General features: G+C 40.7%; 1 protein-coding gene across 1 annotated transcript in view; it reads right to left on the bottom strand.

Annotated features, from left to right (window-relative positions):
• Positions 1-15709, bottom strand: part of LOC141905529 (adenylate cyclase type 9-like) — a 44356-nt gene that overhangs the window by 26282 nt on the left and 2365 nt on the right. The gene's annotated exons all lie outside the window — the stretch shown is intronic.

The following is a 15709-nucleotide window of genomic DNA, read 5'->3' as shown; positions in this document are numbered from 1 at the left end:
CATACTTTTCTATACTTGGAAAAAAATTACAAATTTTTTTAAACTTTTCCGAGACTCTCGAAAACCCGTAAGAAGAACCCTGAATCTACACAACCACTACAGCTGTAATCATCTGATTTTCACAGAAACATCTTCACTAGTGAAATTCTCTTTTGATTAAATGAAATACGCGTGACTTCGCGTGTCTACAATCAGTCGCACCGCCAATAGAAGAAAGGACTTTAAGATAAATATTAATTAAAGAGTTTGCAGGAAACCGAACTTGAAAGGGATGATTCCTATACATACACGCGCCCCTGGCAGACGACGCGCTCTCTCCAGAGAAAAAAAAGCATTCCGATAAGAATTGCTACTCGAAGGGATCGATATAAAAACCTAATTAACGCTATTCGTCAACTGATTAAGACTAACGAACTGGGGCAAATAGCGTCATCGTCGTCGTCGTACGGAAAAGAAAATCACGGAGAAGAATTAGAGAACTTTACATTCAGAGCGTAGATAAATTATGCATTGAAAAATGACGACAGACTATTTCCCTCCTGGCGATAAATACATAAACCTGAATCTCTAATCAACGACAATGTCGGATCTAAATTCACAGTTTTTCCAATTCTATAATCAACCAGGACCCGGCTCCACAGTTGTGAGTGAAGATTTAAGTCGGAGTTAACTAATCGAAAATGAACTAATTCTAACTCAGAGTTAACTCTAACTCGTGGAACTGGATCCAGAATGCTGATTTTACCATCTTTTTTAAAAAAATTATAACACCTTCTTCATGCGTGTTACGAAAGGCAGATTCTATTTCCCGTATCAAAATCGCTTAAGAACAGGCAATTTCATCGAAAAATCTTCAGCGGAGTCGGATGACAGTTGAAAACAGGAATTCGCTACACGAGAGGATTTCATTTACTCCAGAGAGGATTTCGGGTAATTGAGAATTCGTCTGGTAGAATAGTCGATATTCTCTGGAGTAGGTGCGGGAACGCGGTATTCAGTACTCGGGCACAGTGTGGTGCTGAGCGAGGTGGTGGTGTTGGTAGTGGTATAGTACACGAATACCGATAACAGCTGGTTATAACCAACACCCATACAGACATAAACAGTACCAGCGCTGTAGTTATCAAACATTCATTTAGTCTCTCCCCGCAGAAACTCGATATCAAGGCAGCGAGCGAGCGTTTTGAGAGCAGTCTTCTGGTTTCATTTTTTCATTTCCGTGACAACCGACAACAATAGACCGCGATACAAGCAGCTAATGAAAAACCTCTCATTCTCGCCGTATACATAGATGCCACAGATATGTATGTTATGTAGATATTGATATTGAAAATTGAACAAAATTGAATTCAACTTAACTCTAAAAAAGTTACAAATAAAAATAGCTGCAAAGCAGCGATAACAGGTTTTCTACAGCTTGATGTATATGCGTAACACTAAAGCTGTATAACCACAGACCAAGTGGACTAGATATATTGGTCTACTAGTTATACAGCTTGACGTATATGTTTAATACAGTTTCCCGCGAGTTACCGAATAAGGAAGCTGTACTAGCTCCACATTATGCGACATGCAAATCTTCGTATGATTCTAACGGTTATAAATTCTACGGGATTCAATCGGATAAGTCATATGTCAGACACGGCTTATACCGGTCTAGTTGACGTATAGCGTTAATGCCATCTTTGTCGCAGCGATCAATATTGTTTCATTTATGAAAAGATCGAAGTAACAGAGCTGCCAACCTCTGAAAAGCGCTATCAGTGACAAATTGATGCTTTTTCAGTAATAACAGTTCATTGGAATATGAAAGGAAATGTTCAAATTAATCAGTTATAAACAGTAAGATCTTCAGTAACACCTTTCATATTCCAATAAAATAGTAACAAATACTGAAAATCATGAACAGTTGGCAGCTCTATCCAGAACAACGGACATTGATTTATTTCAGAAGGTGAAAAAAATTTTAATGAAAAGATTCACGTTTTTTCTCCTTTTTCATCTGTTTAAACATCGAAGAAACCGATATGAAACGGTAAATGAAATCTATAGATCATCTTTGATTTTCTGTCACCTGGAAACGTTCGATTCGAACGTTCCCCAGGCACTGGAAGACGTAATAAAACAATAACACGAATTTCAGTTATTTGAGAAGCCCTGCAGTTCTAATTTCCATAATAGTTCGACATATCGAAGCCGTTCACCTGAACTCGAGTTACATCGATACGTTATTGAAGTCGTTCGCGACTCCCGAGAGATTCGAACCGATGAAACGCCCTCGTAAAACGCGACCGCGCCTTTAATGTACTCGTTCCGCGGCCGAATAATGGAAGGAAATAATTTCACTTTTTTTTCATCGTCGATCTACCCGATTCCATTCACGAAGCTGTCAATGAAATATGTTTAAGCTCTCAGCGGGGCGGCGGCTATTACGCCGACAACTCGCCGCGCCGAACGCGAAAATACGACGACGGCAAAACGCTCGGCGTGCGGCGACCGTGTTAACGCGCGATTGAAAGATTTGCGTTTCGAATTTTCCAATATCGTTCGACCAGTTATTGATACATCAATCACGCGCGGATAGCAGCGTGCGGAACCGAGAGTAGAACGAGACGAAGCAGACGCTTTACTACGAGCAGACGTATTAACGCGATATCGCAGTAGAGCACGATTGATCGAGGTGTAATTGCGTTACGAACAGGTGAGAGTAGAACGCAATACGAATCATTGAATTCATCATCGCGTATCGCTGAATTCATCATCGTCTGAAGTTAATGAGAGGTTTTGAAAGTGACCCCGCTATCATTACTACTGAATAAATAATCCGGCCGACCAATAATTGATTTACTCGTCATAGTATAGTAATACATGGTTTGTATCGGTTTACAGTACGGCTGCTGCTAGTGACTGATGTTAATGTATATCATTATCGAATTATTTTCATTTCTCTGATGAAGCTAAGTTGAAACTTCGAAAATGTCGGAATAAACTGTTAAATCATCTACGTGGGTTTTGCTCATTAGTTTGTTTTCCCCATCATGACATCCTCCCCTGGCTTGGTTTCGAACCCGAATCGCCATGGTACCGAAACAATGCATCACTAGACTGCTTTTTATTTTAGCCCAGGTTTTCCCATTTATTCCGTGAAATTTGCCTCAGCGATTATACAACGAGTGATTAAATTTGTGCCATTTTCATGCCGTCAACCAGCGCAGGGTTTCGTGTCATGGCTGAGTGTAGCGGTGTCTTCAGGTTTGAATCCTTGTCAGGAGAGGATGCACCAGGAATATTGGATACCGGTTATGGGTTTGTAGCAACAAGGCGAAAGTGAGCACTTGGCAGCACTTCGTGGTGCGGAGAAAGTAGCAATTCGTAGCGAATCGCGCCCATGATAAGAAATATTGTAACTACCATCATGATTTTGTCAAATTATGAACACTAACCTATGGACAAATCACTTATGCCAATCATGCACTAGGACATGTCCATTGCCCAGAAGTGATGTTTGCTCGTCTTTCGATAATTTTGATCAATGCTTTAGCATCGCGATTATGAATGGTGACTAAAAATTCCAGATGGCTTTCACGTAAAAAAGTAGCACTTTTCAGCACTTATCGACATTTCTGTGAAAAGTACGCGCACATCGGGCCCTTAACAAATCTTTCTGTTAGTAGCGCTTATATTAAACCTGCTTCAAACCATAATAAGAACTTTCAAGCCACTGATGGAAACTCTTATGTTACATAAACCAGTGGCTAAATACGACGGAATATGATATACCTTCTGCAATATGCACTCCTGTTTAATGCAAGAGTATATTTGAATCCTCAAGAGCTTTAAGAGCGAATGATAATGGATTTTAATATTCAGTCATAATTTGTTAGCGATACTCATATATTGACGCCATACACACACACACCAACGTCGACATTTACTTCATGGAATATTCAAGCGTCCGCAAGCGCACGAGTAAACAAACATCGCCACCAACAAACTCGGCGAGTAAAGAATAAATCTGCATGTAAGCGGCGTCGAGAGCGCGGGGTAGGCGAAATGACGCAATCATCTGGAGTATTAGTGCAAGATAAAACTCGGAATAATGACGATACCCTCGAGATGAACGCGACTGATAAATCATTTATCCGTACGGAGGACGGCGAGCGTCGAACGAACGATCGGAGAACGAAAATCGATCCGATCACCGAATAGAATAGACAGAAATCTGGATTCCGTCTAAACGCGAGGCGGAGGTCGGATAACGGAATGGTTCTTCAATGAGAAAATGAGAAAAGAATCGCGTTAGTCGTTAAATCTACAGAGGATACAATTGAAAATAGAATTGCGATGAACGTGGAGAAAAAAAGATGGCGGATTACCGTCTCAGATTGCTTAGTGCGCTGTCGAGGGGGTCGTTTAGAAAAATCATCGTCGATCGATACAAATTAAGAGAATATTGGCAAAAAGGAAAAGGGTATATAAAGTACATACGGTAGGAATCTGGGAGAATCACAAAAAAAGCTAGTCCGGGTGAATTGTGTAAAAAATTGTGAACTGGTGAATTGACAATATATGAAAGAGACTAAGAACTTAAAAATGGAAACGACATATCGCTAGTTTTCTTAAGCACACGCACACAACACAGGGAAACAAGGAAACATGGAAACACAGAATTGAACATGAATGGTCTCGGAAACGTTTTATCCTGAAATCATGTTTCTCGTTTCTTGTAAATGCACACGACACGGGGAAACGCTCGATAACACGTTTCTGTCTCCTGTTTCTACGTTTCACAGCATCGCGCGCATAGGGCATTAGTATCTGAATAGATTCTCTCCAAAAATTTCGCTTTTATCTCAATCTGCCTGATCTTACACGCGAGTAGTACGAAGAGATGTACGAACATAATGAGGATTGTGAGTGATCAGAGCAGAGGCTAAACGACAAGCAATGATTGATCATCTCCGATACTATCATTAATTATGGATACCCCGATTTTGTCTTAATTATCGATACGTCATGTGACATATAGAGACATCGTGTCTCGTTCGTGAAAATAGAATTCGCGTACACGACAGATTTCACCCGTTTCTGCCCCGTGGCGATAATGAACCTTCGACATCTGAAGACAGGGAATGATGTGACAGTCACACCCCGGCAGGCGCACTGATGAGAGATGAGAGATATCTTCATAGTAGTGAATGTTTCATCAGTTATTGGTTCTTGGACATCCATGAGACCCTTATTACCTTTATACCATCTGCTTGTCTATGCATCTGTCTATCTTTCAGCTACTTAGCTTCATTAATAGTACGTCAATCTTGATGAAGCCTGGGTACAATGTTAGTGTGTGGGGTCTAGTTGTACAGCGCAAAGAATTGGCCCGGTGCACCACCTAGTGGCAGAACTAGGCACAAATAACTCTGTTTTTCAGCGACATGACGTTGAAGATGACCTCATAACTGAGGTACAGGGTTGAAATTTGTCTCGACAAAATTTAACTATCGGTCTAAGATTAACATATCCAAATGCTGCGGGAACTAGGGAACTACGGGAATAGGATTTCGCAGTTGAGAGCCCGAGAACCATTGCAATCTATGGCTCATTATTCTTACAATATGCGCATCATACATATTTCTAAAGTCGTCCAGGGCGTCAACAACTGTTGCGTGTCTCACATATATAACGCGTTAATCATAGAACAAATGACATCGAACTACCGGTTGATTTCCTGACAATCAGCCGGGGTTTCCCATGCAGGGTACGAACGATAATAAAGGAATTACAACATTTCTAATTGTAACCGATCGCAATCAAACGATATCGCTACCAAATATTGACCTTAAATCACATTCAACAACTATACCAGTAATAGGATATGAATAATGAAGTATTCTCTTCTTGGAACGAGAACATTCCAATGTGAAATGATAAGAAATCCCAACATCTTTGATAGTTCATATTTGAGTAGTTCAGTAGATTAAGATATACCCTCTGTTTTACTCTACTACTATTTACTAGAATCAGTTTTTTTTTTAAAGTGAACACAGCGAGTTTCTTTAAGATAACATTAGTTTTTTAACTCGCGCCAGTGCAGCTGCAGTGGAATGGAAATAACTATAAAGCACTACTTCGCGTATACACACCAACAAAGCTGGTTGTCTGCGGAAATAAAAAATTTCTGTCGCTGTTTTATGATGTAAGCGATGAGAACATCGAAACCGCTGCTAAATAATTCAGCGTTCGACAATTGAATGAACTAATGAATTAGAAGTTTTAATAGCAGATGAAGATATTGGCTGTAATACAACCATTATATTCGAACCATTATATTCGAACCACGATCACGCGGAGACGATTTGGCCGGTTTTGAACTGGCCCAGATTAGACCCTGAGTCAACTTTGAGGCGTGCCTCATTTGAAAGCGCATTCGCATGTAAATCACGCACTCACTAAAATACCATCAAAATGATGCTGCGGCAAGTGAGGTACGTAATTTCAAGAACAGACGAAGTTTTAATAAGCCACGATCACGCGACGATTTGACCTGGGTCAAATCGGCGTAGATCTAGCCGGTATGAACAGTTATTCCAGGCCAAATAAGGCCTGGGTGAAACATGGACCCCTTTGGCACACTTATGAATGGTTGACCCAGACCTAATCTGGCAGGAGCGAAAAAAGCTATTGCGATCACGGCTATAACCAGAGAGGTCGCAACCTCGCTGCTATACCTGACAAAAAAAATGAAATGACTGAGGTTTTACAAGACGTTTCAACTGCTGTAGCAATTGAGTCACGGACTTGTAACATCGAGATAAATGTCTCTAGGGACCGACCAATTCTACTTCTTCGCCGTGGTACCTTTCATAATTGATGGTAGCAAACGCGAGCAATCGTAGAAATGATGAATAGCCGGATAATTGGTACGTTCAAATGGCTGCTAGCTGAACGGATGTACCGCCATTCAGACCAGAAGATGCGACTATAATATCGGCGGCGGAGGCTAGTCGTCATCATCGTAGTTTATGGTTAAAAATGGCGGCTGGTTTATTTTTGCAGATCGCGTGGGAAATGTGTGATGTGTAAATCAAAGTGAACATTGTTCGACCGTGTGCAGCAACTCCCGACCTTCAACGTCGAGGAATACGCATAGATTTGTAAACAACACGTTGAATCTGACAGATAAGAACTCTACGTTTTTTATCGCAAAGTAAAGTGTTCGGAAATCTTAGACAAGAATCACCGGGGAATTTCATTTTTTCGATTTCTATGGAGAAAGAATCTTGAAAGCGATCAGCGATTACGTTAAAATCCTTAGAATTATTTACTTCCCTCGGTAAACGCAATCCAAGAAACACCGACGAAAATTTCACTTATATATATATATATATATATATATATATATATATATATATATATATATATATATACATATATATATATACACGGTAAACCTCGCCTAACTCGGACACTCACCTAAGTCTTGGAGTTGGCTAAATCGGAGAAAAATGAAATCATCTTTCTGACTTACATATTTTCCTATTGGACCAATTTGCCAGTCCCAGTTAGTCCAAGTCCGGCAAGGTTTACTGTAACTAGAAATTCTGAAGATCTAACGACGATAAATTACGACATCATCGTTTTTCGTGTACGATGAGATGCCGAGAGGCTTCATCTTATAATCGAAAATGTTTCAACCACAACACTAACACGAATGACGAAGATACGACCAAGATACAACCACGCAAAACTAATCAACGATAACACTCGACTACGCGTCAAATATCAGCCGGCAACCCCACCCATTAACACGGCAAATACACAGCACGGTTCCCTCTACACCGTCATCAAAGCCGCGATAAATCAACGTAACTCTAATCGAATTAGATCGATCATTCAATTCATCAGGCCACTAATTAGATGAAATGTTCCACGCGGATTTTTTATTGCCTGACAAAAGACATCAAAACAACAACATTTTCGAGAGAGATATCGCGATTTCTAACCGCCCCCGAAAGCCGAATATTTCGCGCGATTCGAGCAGAAGAAATTCATATTGGTCACATTTTTATGTGCCTATAGTTGATCGATGCGTTCTGGTTGATGGTGATCTGTGTGAGTGCGGGGGGGGGGGGGGGCACAAGAATGCGATATCGGCGAGGCTACCTGAGAGAAGCGAGGATTCGGCGATAATCCACCAGGATCGCTAGTGGCACGGGGTTACCACGCTTCGATTTCTTCTACATTTCAATTAAATCCGAGTCATCTTTTACGATAAGTAAATCTCAATTCTCAGTGAAATCAATACCGTACGGTGAGCGAGAAAGGCAATCTTATATCTATCCGATGACTTTCATCTTACGTATATTTTTTTCCTCTCTTCTCTAGGGCTGCTTTCTTGTATAAGCTAACTGTTGCTTCAAAGCAGTCCTTCATTTAATATTATTACATTTCTAATGTATTTTCTTATTCATTAATTTTGTAAATAAAACATATCAAATCATATAACTTTTTCGATAATTTTCAGATTCGGAAGCCTAAAAATCAAGTTTAAATTTCATAAAAAGTGAAATGATTTTCACTAAGAATAAACCGGTTTTTTCTTAGCGCCATCTGGTGTTGCCCGTACCCCATTATCGGCATACACCATCATTCAGTACATTGCCATCAGTGCCTAAAGTATATAAGTCAAGAAGTTCCAACAGATCTTATATTTACAAAAAGAAGTACACTGTTGAATTTTCGAATGGAAGCCGATGAATGTATAAATGTTGCTGAATGAATAATCCATGAAAAGTCTCGTTTTTTTTTTTCGCGATACGGGATCGTCGGGCTCTTTAGTACTTCGTCGTCGCGTCGCACGCTCTTTTATTCAACCGCGGATTTTCACTTGAAAAGACGGATGAACCGCGCCGCGATGCGATGATTACACCGCGAATCAATAATAATGAAGAACAATCGTTCGCGATTATTCCGACAACTGACGGCGTTCCCACCGCTCGGCGCAAAAACGTTCGTTCGCTCGTTTAAATGTCAACCGTCGGCCGCACGAGATATCGCTAGAAAGAATTCCCACGACAAAAAAAGGGAAATATGACGGACATTTTCGTACTCGAGAAAGCGCAGATCGAAGATGGAAATTTTTGATCGAGATTTGGTATCTATATTCTGAGTAGAAGACTGAGGTTGGTTATTTATGTATCTTGGTAAAGCGGCGAATTTTTTTCAAATGGTAAACATTTCGAAGTCAGAAATTTTTACACGACGACGACGCGAGACTGCCCGAAGTGCTCGCGTGGACGGACGCAATTCATTCCCCTGATTACTGAATCATCTCGAGCGCATCGAGCTTTCCGAATTCCTCGCAGGGAACGCTGTGCTGTAACAAGTGCGAATATGGACGAAAAAATAAATCATTCATGTCATTTTGTATCTATTCTACCGCTGGCTATCATCCATTTTCTACTAGACAGTACGTGCACATGCATTTGTGGGTGCGTTTCTTTAGCCGTGATCAACGTATTTGGCCCGGAACAACTGTACACACAGGTGCCAAATGGGCACGCGCCTGTTTAGGCGGCCAAATTTGCCCAACCATTAACGTTGGACCAGGCTTGAGCTAAATTTTAGCACGGGACAAATGATTGCATCTGAATTGCAACTAACTTTGAAAATAACTTTTATCTAACTTATTATCAATTATTATTATTATTATTATTATTATAACTATTATTATTATTACCAGATTTAGTGCTATTTACATGTAAAATACAAGCTCAAAAGGACTTACAAAAAATATAAAATAATATAACAATGAAGACAGTGCTAAAAATTAATTATAAAAATGCCTTATGTTTGCTTTGTTTAAGCATTGCTTAGTATGGAGTGAGTGGTTTACATGTGAACGAGCTCTCTAATTAGGCACGGGCCAAATTAGGCTAGAGCCTGATCCGTGCCATATTCTCCACGCTGCAGGCCTGTATATGGAGAGCGCTGACATTTCGATTAGGTGATTCCTCATCAGCGGGGCCTAATTAGATTCCACTAATTACCCCGATGAATTTGGGTCCATAAGCCTGCCCGAGTTTCCGTCTTTCCTGCCTGGCTGGAAATAACCCACAGAGCCAATTAAGCCGAGTACCTAAAGAGCTTTGGTAACACGAAACTCGGAACAGTAGACCAATCAAACATACACGGTTAAGTTTCAAGTTTCCCCGTATGCGTCTACACGCAACATCAATTATAACGACTTAAAATCGACCAAACGCACGCGTGACAAGCTACCGAGCTAACCGGTGATATCGACATGACAAATGACGAACACATTATCTTTTCTCGTTAAAAGGTAATACACGAATACATGTAAAAAAAATATATCGGGCATGTACCGGTAATTAGTGGAGGTATATCAGTAACTTGACGAACTGGCGAATGGAGAAAAGGGACTGCGTTCATCGCAAATGTCATAGTGGCTCGTTCGTGCGGACAAATTGAGCCATCGCACCGCGGACAAGACATGATTGAGGATGGAAATAAAGATGGCCGTAACAGCACCTGCTATACGGCGCGAAACAAACGCATACATCCCTAGACGTCATTGCAATGTCAAAATTGGCTACGGAAAGCACAGACACGGCTGATTCGACGACGACGACGATGTCTGGAGGGTTAGATTCTTTATTCTCGGCACAAAGCGATAAACGCGCTAAACATGTGACAATAAACATGCCGGCAGCGAGACAACATCGCGCTGCAATCAGCTCAAAAGCTTCTATCCGCACGCGCTCGCACACGCGGTATACATCATCAGAAACAGATGACCATAAGTTAATTTCGAAAAACCGCGGTTTCTACGGTAAACACCGTGACCGATTGAAAAAAGCGAATTTTGTTTTTTCAATCTGCGAACGAATTTCGCGCGAAATTAACGGCGCCGTAGTCGTCGCCATGGAAATACGAACGACGAGAGACGACGGAGATAATAAGACTTTAAACGAGTTTTGGATACTTAAGTGGCCGTACAAAGGTGGCATTAAAGGCGTCGTGGGAGACTGAGAAGAGAAGAATAAGAACACTCGAAACCGGCATCAGCGTTCACTCCTGAGACTAAATTAGTTCATCAAATCGCACTCGCGAGTATCTTAATGTCGTAATACGTCAGCGATGAGAGAACGAAACAGAATTGATTCTCAAAAACTGTATTTTCGTTTTTTCCGGAAACCAGTGAGAAATGCACGTCGGCATCTCAGGCGGAAGTTTTCACCACAATTTGACACCGAAAATAAGAAGTTTGATCGAAAATGTTCTTATTCTGATTATGAGAGTATTTTGATGATTTGAGCTCTTAGAGCTGGGAATCATTTATTCTTAATCGGCATTAAAAAAAGAAATCACGGGCTGCCAAAATCTGCCAAAGTGCTATCAGTAACAAGTATGCACTTTGCACTTGGGTTCAGCGCCTTGCGGATTGCTTGTAAGTACAGCCCTAAAGGCTCGTGCGGGATCCCTCATTTAACATCTCATTATTCCGAAATTGTGAAAATAACCTTATTTTGAAATGAAGTCGAATGAAAAATAAAATTATCATTATAGTATAAGACTTCAGAAATCTGAAAGAAAATGTTCAACAGTAAGACCTTCAGTAACATGTTTCGCGTTTCTGTAGCATTCTCGCAACGCAAATCGGTATCTCTTGTTATAAAATAGTAACAAAATACTGAAATACAAGAACAGTTGGCAGTTCTAAAAAGTCGATCGAAACTTCCACGATGTTTTCGAAGTGCGCACCTCCCTGAATTAACTTAACTAAGCATAAGAGTCAGTTTAGGTATACCATCTTAATGCCATCAGAAACTTGTACTCGCAAATACCAGATGACGAATACCAAATACCAGATGACATGAAAATGTTGTCATATACGGATAGTCTTGCAAACTAAAACTCCGCGTAATGTCAACAGTCGGTTAATCATACACCAGCAACGGCCATGTTCACCACTGTATCATACGATATATCAGTTTCATTACTACATAAACCGACGCCGACAACACGGGAGAAATTTCTAAATGTCACCGGTTTCTGAGAAAGAAAATCGCTAAGCTTTGTTTGTCTCCCGTACGACGAGAGACCGAACGACGGAAAGGTCGCCGTGCCTTTTTGACCGGCGCGCTAATTCGTAATCGCGGACGGACACGAACACCTGCGGGCTCGCGCCGACGGACACGAACACCTGCGGGCTCGCACGACGCACCCCGTGTCCCGGGTAGCCGCATAATATCCGAAACTATAGGAAATCTCGGTTAATGAAAACGAAGGATACATTCATCGTGAATAGCGATTTTCATCGTGTTAAGAGCTGATGACGCTGAATAATTAAAGCTAATATTCTCCTCGATTTGAAAACCCTGTCGAACTTATCGCAAATTTTTCGACTATCGGGGCTTCGAGTGAGGGAGCCGTGTACGTCGTCGGAAGACGAGCCCTCGTCCATTCGGCGTAATATTCACGTGTTTTCTACTATAGTTACCATAGCAACAGTCTCCGTCGTAAGGGAGGAAGTTGGCAATGTCATCTACAACAAATAAGATTAGTGACAGATCCACGACTGGGGAATCCTCAAAAAACATTTGACGGGCTACGCTACTGATTAACAACTCGCATGCCGATATTGACGAGTGTGAACTCGCAGTCAGTCGACTGACCGAGATCCTCATTATCGCGCCTATCTACATTAATCATTAACCACAATACATCAATTCTCTTTAATAATCGCTTGTCGAGCTAAATTCGCCTTCACAACCCACTCCTCAGTGCCACGCCTAAACTTTTCACGCCACTCCGGGGGGGGGGGGGGGGCGGATGAATCTATTGTCGCACAAGCCACCCATGTAAAATTCTAAAATATGAAACGATTAACACTCCGAAAGGTTTCCTCAAACTACAGTTAATCTTTCAGCTATAGTTTATTATAAACTTTTTGACCTTATCCCAATAGTCATCGGGAATATTGTCCTATAGGGAGGCCTTACGCCTGGAGATGACTTTTAGCACTATAGTCATAAGGTTGAAAATAAATCATAAACAACACGTAAACAACAACTCAAGCAAACCTTTCGGGCTCATATTTTCTTTTAGTATTGTGGGATTTTACAGTTTTCATCAAGATTATCACCGATTTAAAAGTCCCGAAAACCGATATACTTCTCTTTTAAGTCCTGCCTTAGACAGGCCTTAAAAAAAGATAAATATGTACAACAGGAACACATAACCTGCTAGATCTAAGAATAAAGCGGGACTACGATGACAAACTTTGATCTAAGTAACCAATCAATAAACCGATACATCATTACTTTCCATAATCGGTGTATTTTTAGATGGGCGAAACGTAAACAATACTTTGTTGAAGGAACGTCGCATTTAAGCGATTAATATATAGCGGTAGCTTCGTTAGAAATTTAATGCGAATGAACCGGGCGATGTATTGCAGCAGTCGCCCGGAGCTAACGCCAATTAATATATCCTTCGATAACTCATCGCAGTCTTTTAATCCTCGCCGGCGGGTTACATCGACCAGACATCAATCCATCGATGAGTTTTGCGACGCGACAACGATGGCAACAACAACCGTAAAACAAACAGCAACGAACCAGTTTTTCGAGGAGTTTGATTTTAGCCTTTAAAAGGAAGGCAATCGGGAAATCTGGGAAATTCGTTTCATCAATCAGCATTTTCAGGATGGCCACTTTTATCTGACTTGCTTTTTCCCTGACACGCACGTTGTTTTCCCTGACTTCATCTGCTAAGAATCCGATCAGTCAAATACGCGATACATAGACAGAAACTGTTTGATTTTACGCGCGATCTAACAATCGAATTTCCCTTATTTCTAGCCTTTTTCTAAACAAACATCCCCGACTATTCTTCGAAAATAAAAAATGCCCCGACTTTTCCCCGATTTCCGGGGGTACGAGGCAACCCTGATTTCATATTGATTCGATGACGATTTGAATTATCAACAAATGACTGGTTAACGCATAAATATGCAACGAGTCATACATGCTCAACTCGCTGCGTGTACATAGAACAGTAGATTGAAATCTTTAATTTCAACTGGAGACCATAGAATTGGAAAACAAATTTAAAAATAAGCTAACTATCGGGCCAAATACGAAAACAACACTTTAATATGGGCATATTTGTTCAGGGCATTCCTTTTAATACATGTGAATTAACTAATGCACCAGCGCGAAGTTCATTTCATGATAACCTGTAAATTTAATGGCTTTCGCGGTATCATTAACGGTATTTCTATTCAAAGAAATACCGTCGTTTAAATAAAGGCTTATGTTTACGATTTGTATTCCTAACATAAATTGGGGTGCCAATTTGCAAATCTACTTACTACAAATTACACAATCCCCCCCCCCCCCCCGAGTTATCCCTGACTTTTTCCACAAAATTCCCCGAGGGAATCAGAGAAATTTCTAGGTTTAAAATGTTACAATTCATTCATTTTTCAGTGATTTATATTGATAAAGTAACATGTGGCAGATAACCTTATCCAAATTCCACGATTTCCAGAGCGCAGTTTTATAGACTGGCATTACTGGCTAATTCAATTGAAAATGAATTGAATTAACCCCACGGGTTAAAGGTAATACCAGTCCATAAAACTGGTTTTTCAGTAAAATTGGTCAAATTGTAGGCCTACCCCGAGTTTTCACTAACATTTTTTTCTAGATTTATATCTGAGCTTTAGAGGTTTTTGGTAAAATTTATCAAATTCCCTGACATTTCACTGATTTTTTCCGAATTGTTCCGATTCCTTGAGTTTTCTAGGTTTTCCAGGCCAGTGGGCACCCAGGAGATACGACTGCAGGCGGCGATCGAGAGTCGCGAATGAAAGCGCGCGGTGTTTGTCAACACCACAGTGGGGGGGCACCGACACACCTTTAACCGGGCGATATTTGTACGCGGAAACGAACGAACAAAACGATGATACCGATCGATAATTACCGCCGATAGATGATTCAATATTTCTATACGTAACGCGGTAAACTAAACCGCCGTCAATTTGTATCGCGTCGACGTCGAACATTACGATCCACTCCATTAGTCGCCCCCGAGATCACACATTCATTCGTTACGTAAATACAACATTATACGTAGCATAACGCGACTAATCATTCTAAATATTCTCAAATAATCGCGAGTAAAGTTTTAGTGAAAGCACTTTTTTCGTACTGGAAAAACAGCGTTTTTTCAGCAAATCGCGCCCTTGATAGATTGTAACTGAACATCATGATTTGACAAACTGTAACAATAACCCAATTAGTACGCTACCTACAAACCGCGTCGCTTGGCGCTCAGGCTATTTCGAGAGGAAATCCATTATTCATATTTACGGAGTGTAGATTTTATGACGAAAAATTTTTTACCACGCTCGAAATAACGCAATATTATCATAAACTGATCATGAATAATTTCATTTATCGCCTCTTGTATATATTTATTTATACACAATATGGCCAGCTTGTAGCTCGTAGTAGATAATAGTACTGCTTAGTTTACCGGTCGCCCATGCACCTTGCTGAGCTTTTCACAGCGCAGAACTGTGAAAATTGAAATTGCCATTCATGTTTACTGAACCGAATCGACTAGGCCTAGGTGTATACAGCGAGATTGACTAGTGAAATGTCAACGAAATGTAGAC

This window comes from Tubulanus polymorphus, chromosome 5, assembly GCF_964204645.1.
Source record: "Tubulanus polymorphus chromosome 5, tnTubPoly1.2, whole genome shotgun sequence".
Classification (NCBI taxonomy): Eukaryota; Metazoa; Nemertea; class Palaeonemertea; order Tubulaniformes; family Tubulanidae; genus Tubulanus; species Tubulanus polymorphus.
Note: the sequence above shows the minus strand (reverse complement) of the source record. Positions and strands in the feature narration are given on the sequence as shown.